General features: G+C 40.6%; 1 non-coding gene and 1 pseudogene across 1 annotated transcript; one reads left to right on the top strand and one right to left on the bottom strand.

The window, feature by feature from the left end:
* LOC137938417 (uncharacterized) overlaps positions 1-4,214 on the top strand; it is a 6,515-nt pseudogene extending 2,301 nt beyond the window's left edge.
* LOC137939611 (small nucleolar RNA R71) lies at positions 265-372 on the bottom strand. Its single transcript, XR_011109990.1, has one exon. It is a non-coding gene; the product is annotated as a small nucleolar RNA R71 (small nucleolar RNA).
* Positions 4,215-5,936: the final 1,722 nt, after the last annotated feature.

The following is a 5,936-nucleotide window of genomic DNA, read 5'->3' as shown; positions in this document are numbered from 1 at the left end:
AACGGGTGTGATCCAACTCCTCCCTACATTCTATGGGTTGGAAAAGGAGGACCCTTATTACCACATTAAGGAATTCTTAGATATCTGTGCAACTTTCAAATTCCAGAATTTCTCAGATGACTCTATCTGGTTAAGACTTTTTCCATTTTCACTTAAGGATAAGGCCAAGTCTTCGCTTAATTCCATAGAGGTGGGTAGCATTACTTCATGGGACACATTAGTCATAAAATTTTTGTCCAAGTACTTTTCCATTCAGAGAACTACAGCCATCAGGAGAGAAATCTCCAACTTTATGCAGCAGGAAGGTGAACACTTTTATGAGGCTTGGGAGAAATGGAAGGATTTGATCCATAGGTGTCCGCATTATGGGTTTGAGAAATGACATTTAGTACAATACTTTTATCAAGGTCTTACACCCCAGGTAAGATCCATGGTAGATGCAACGAGGTTAGTGAAACACCCATGCTCATGGCCAAGATTGAGGGGTTGACTAGAAATATTGATGCCCTTATGGTGTCCAAGGGTTCACCTGCTCCTAACCCATCTACTGTCTATGCCATATGCTCTAGTTCATCTCATCCCACACAAATGTGTCCATCTAGTTCATCCTACCCAAAGCTCATTGAGGACTTGAATGCAGTCCAGAATTTTCATAGACCAAACCAGAACAATCCTTTTTTGGAAACAAATAATCCAGGTTGGGCTAGGCACCCAAATTTCTCATGGTTCAAGGGCCCACAGGTTGGGGGTCCTCTGTGTTTTACTCAACCCCAAGCTCCACGCCCACACTTCACTCAACAACAATTGATTCCACAAAAACCTTCACTTGAGGATACACTTCAATTATTCATGCAGAATACACAGTCCTGCATTGCTAAACTTGAAATGCAAGTGAGTTAATTGGCCAGCCACATGAGTGAGCAGGCACAAAATAGACTCCCAATTCAAACCATTCCTAACCCCAAAAGCACACATGAGAGTGGGTCGAGTTCCAATCCCCACCACGAGCAAGCCAAAGCCATAACCACCCTTAGGAGTGGTCATTAGTTGAACAATGGGGTAGGGACCACTAAGTCTAAGGAGTCAAAGGATGACAATGGGGACACATCATTGAGTGAAGAACCTCCAAGTTCTCCACCAACAGCCAGGCAGATCCCTAACCAAGTCCCACCAGCTCTTTATCCACAGAGGTTATTGGGCCCGCCTAGGAAAGGAGATAGTATGCATGAAACATTGGAACTGTTTAGTAAGGTTCACATTAACACACTTCTTGATGCTATTATGCAAGTCCCTGCTTATGCCCGATTTTTGAAAGACCTTTGTACACAGAAGAGAAAACAACATGTTAACAAAAAGGTCTTTCTTACTGAGAATGTAAGCTCAATTCTGAAGCACAACACTCCTCCTAAAGTTAAAGATCCTGGATGCCCCACAATTTCATGTGTCATTGGTGAACATACCATCCAGAGAGCTCTTCTTGACTTAGGGGCAAGTGTGAATTTGCTTCCTTTCTTTGTGTACCAGAAATTAGGTTTGGGGGAATTGAAGCCTACCCCCATCACACTTCAACTAGCTGACCATTCTGTCAAGATACCACGAGGAGTAGTTGAAGATGTTTTGATAAAAGTGGACAAATTTCTATTCCCGATTGATTTCATTGTTCTTGATACAGAACCTGTAGCCAATGTGACCAACCAAATTCCTGTCATCCTAGGACGTCCCTTCTTAGCCACATCTAATGTTGTCATTCATTGTAAAAGTGGTGAGTTGGAGTTGTCTTTTGGAAATTTTAAGTCTCGTTGAATGTGTTTACTGTCGAGCACCATCCACTTGAGTCTGATGATCTGAGTCCTGCCTTTAAGATAGAGACTGTTATGCTTGATGATAAATCCACTCTTGAATCTTTTGAGTCTTACATAACATCTTTCAACATGGACTATTTTGATGAGGAAACATATTTCTGAGAGGTTGAATCTTTACTCAGTTTTGTACCTCTATTGGAGGAAGCTTATGAGGTTGTCACAACTGATCATCCATAGGATCTTCATCTTGACTTGGACAAACCTCTTGAAATTTCCAAGCTAGATCTTAAGCCACTTCCTCCCACGTTGAAGTATGCGTTCTTGGGGCCCATGAACTCATGGCTAGTCATTATTGCCTCTAATTTGAGTACTGAGTAGGAGGAACAATTGACTGAAGTTTTACAAGCACACAGAGATGCATTGTGGTGGACTCTTGATGCCTTAAAAGGGATTAGCCCCTCCATATGCATGCATCATATTCATTTGGAGGAGGGGACTAAAGCCTCATGTGAGATGCAATGTAGGTTAAATCCCCATATGCAAGAGGTTGTGAGAGAAGAAGTCATCAGTTTTGCTTGTGTCAGGCATCATTTACCCTATTTCTGATAGCACCTGGATGAGTCCAATTCAAGTTGTCCCTAATAAAGGGGGGATAACGATAATGAAAAATGAGAGTGGTGAATTGATTCCCACAAGAACTACCACCAAGTGGCGTGTTTTCATTGACTATAGAAAATTTAATTCTGCCACTAGGAAGGAACACTTCCCACTACCTTTCATTGATCTGGTGCTAAAACGATTGGTCGGTCACAATTTTTATTGCTTCTTAGATGGATACTCCGGCTACAATCAAATTCCCATTGCTCCAAAAGACCAGGAAAAAACCACATTCACGTGTCCGTTTGGCACCTTTGCTTACAGACGCATGCCTTTTGGTTTATGCAATGCGCCCGCCACTTCCAACGGTGCATGATGAGTATTTTTTCTGACATGATTGGTGACTTTTTAGAGGTCTTTATGGATGACTTTTCTGTGTTTGGCTCTAGCTTTGAGACATGTCTGCACAATCTTTCACTCGTATTGTCCTGTTGCATTAAGTCCAATTTAGTCTTGAATTGGGAGAAATGCCACTTCATGGTAAAAGAAGGAATTGTTTTAGGACATGTAGTGTCTGAGCGGGGTATAGAAGTGGACAAAGCCAAGGTTGACCTAATTACCAATCTGCCACCCCCTACTTCTATGAAAGGGGTACGTTCTTTCCTTGGCCATGCTGGGTTCTATAGGCGCTTCATTAAGGACTTTAGCAAAATTTCTCATCCTTTGACAAATTTGCTTGCTCAAGATGTTGCTTTTGCCTTTGATGATGCCAGTATTCATGCTTTTGAGACACTGAAGAAATGCTTGTCCACTGCACCCATTGTCCAACCCCCTACTTGATCTTTGCCTTTTGAGTTGATGTGTGATGCCTTTGATTATGCATTGGGGGCTATTTTGGGGCAAAAGGTGGATAAAATTCCCTGTGTCATTCAGTATGCAAGCCAAACTCTTCATTATGCTCAATTGAATTACACTACCACTGAGAAGGAGTTGCTAGCTGTTGTGTTTGCCTTGAACAAATTCAGATCATATCGGGAAGATTGAATTTTGTGTATTCTTCAGTCAACTAGCCTAACCAAATATGATGAATTAATCTGAACTAAACACTAATTATATCCTAAATTATCAAGCAATCATCTGATTAACTACTTGCACAACGGGAAATGTCAACTGTGGATTTTACCATGATATGTGCCTCTCTCGAGTGCAACGTAACCACGAATCCGGATTCTCAATCCTTGCGTCTAGCCCCTTTCGGACGCCTAGAGTTAATGACAGAGATCGGATTACAATAGAATGCAGAGAATCAATTTCCTATTGTGATGATGCTAAAATTATCAACTCTGGATTTTACTGTGATTCATGCCTCTCTCGAGCGCCACGTAACCACGGATCCGATTTCTCAATCCTTGCATCTAGCCCCTCTCGGGCGCATAGAGTGAAAGACAGAAATCGGATTAAAATACCAAAATCCAACCTAAATTATAATCCTACCCTAACTAGCTAATTTAATCAAATATCCTGAAAACAAATATTTGATAAACATTAATTATCAAATCACATTTAATAAACATTCAAAACCTAAGTTTAAACTATAGAAAAATTAAATTCCAAAATGACGAATTACTCCCCTTCTCCTTCCTCTCGCTTGGGCAGCAGACTCTTTCTCACGGGTGTTGCAATTTCCCGAAATTGATGGCTTCGGGTAGCAAGAGCGAGTGGCCGGAGGTAGAGACGATGCCGTCGAAGAAGGATAGAAGCCCACGGACGGAGGTGATGACCGGCGAAGAACGAAATGGAGCTGAAGTCCTCTAACCTGCTCTCTCGAGTCTCGGTCGGAGTGGAATAGCTCCGGGAATGGTCCGAAATAGGTAATCGACGCCGGAGGATGGTCGGAATGCGGAATTGGCACCGAAGGAGCCCTTTCGGGTCACCTCTCGGCCTAGTGAACAGAAACTAGCACTGTCGAACTCGTCGCGATGGAGACTCTCTTGAGCTCTCCTCGGGTCTGTTCTCGGTTGCCGAACGGCGGTGGATGATGGTGGCGTGGCGAACGACGGTGGCAAAATCCTCTTTGGTCTTCCCCTATTTTGGTCGACGCTCCTCTGTTTCGGTCGACGGGCTCTATTTCGGTCGATGTTCCCCCCTTGTTTTAATACGATTTGCCCTAAAAAAATCACCTCGCTTTCACTAAGGGCATTTTGGTAAATATCTCCTTCTCCACCAAAATTCTCCTGAAATTCTATAATTGAATCCATAAAAAGCATTTCAGGAAGAAATAAACCCTAAAAGCAATGAAATATAATTCAGGAGATAAAAATATGCAATATAGACTGTGATTAATGCCAAATTCAATAAATGCACGTTTCATTTGAAAACTGATAAATAACAACCTATAACACAATTACAAAGGTTATTCTATTATAATTAACCTAGTTCTCATGTCAGAATATGGCATCTATCACACCCCCAAACCTAAATCTTTGTTAGTCCCTAGCAAAACAACAATCGAACCAAAATTAAGCCTAGGAAACAAAATGCCATTTTTGTAGGGAGCACGATTGCATTTAGCGCATGCAACAAGCCGTTAAACCCCTACTTTGCAGTAGTGGACGAGTTATGTCTGGTGAGGGTTTGCATGGAATTTACCCACAAAATTCATCTTAATCAATAATATAAAAAGAAAACTAAAGAAAATTTACTCCTCATTAGCATATGACTAACACTTAATATCGTAAAATATCTGAAAATCATATGAGACCCTGCACAATTTGAAAACCTGTGTAAAATATAGCATATTATCAATCCAAATACACTCATTGTTACTCCACCTGAACCAATGTGACCCATAAGCAATTACTTCAACAGAACAAAGAGGCAACAAATAACAATAAAATCCTGGTCACATCACAATTAAGAGAAAATAGTAGAGTAAGCCTGTTGTCTGACAATCTCACAAAAGAAATATACCAGTTTCAATCTTGACCTGCAACTTCTTTCAAATTACAATTCATCATCAAAGTTAAGGAAACTCATTACTTCCAGATTTAAACCCATTTTACGCTATTACCAGCGCACTTTTGCTATTACCAGTGTAATTTTTGTTTTACTGAATACTTTTGGTATTACCACCATTTTGTATTCGTCTTCACTGCACATGCACTTATTTTTAAGTAACCGACTGTTCCGATGCATGTCCCTGGGTTTGCCCAGGCTGTTTCTGAAGTTATCTGTCTTTTGCAAGCAAGAGCATTTCCATTTGCATTCATACATTACAACAAGGAATTTCACTGAGGTATAAAAAGGAATGAGTTCAAACAGGAATACAAGACTATTCAGACTGACATAGATCAACACTAGATTTACATGTTCTCTTTTGCAACTAAGTTCCAAGTCTAATGCAATAGTAAGTTATCCCACTGAATTCTTATGGATCACAACAAATGATATCAGATTTCTAATAGGCATATTCTACACAGTTTTACGAAAAATTTCGAAACACATTTGAGCAACTTATTTTAACTCTACTAATGTTAA

This window comes from Aristolochia californica, unplaced genomic scaffold (assembly GCF_029961685.1).
Source record: "Aristolochia californica isolate CCGP_79_NKW_82.1479 unplaced genomic scaffold, dmAriCali1.0.hap1 SCAF_8, whole genome shotgun sequence".
Lineage (NCBI taxonomy): Eukaryota > Viridiplantae > Streptophyta > Magnoliopsida > Piperales > Aristolochiaceae > Aristolochia > Aristolochia californica.
Note: the sequence above shows the minus strand (reverse complement) of the source record. Positions and strands in the feature narration are given on the sequence as shown.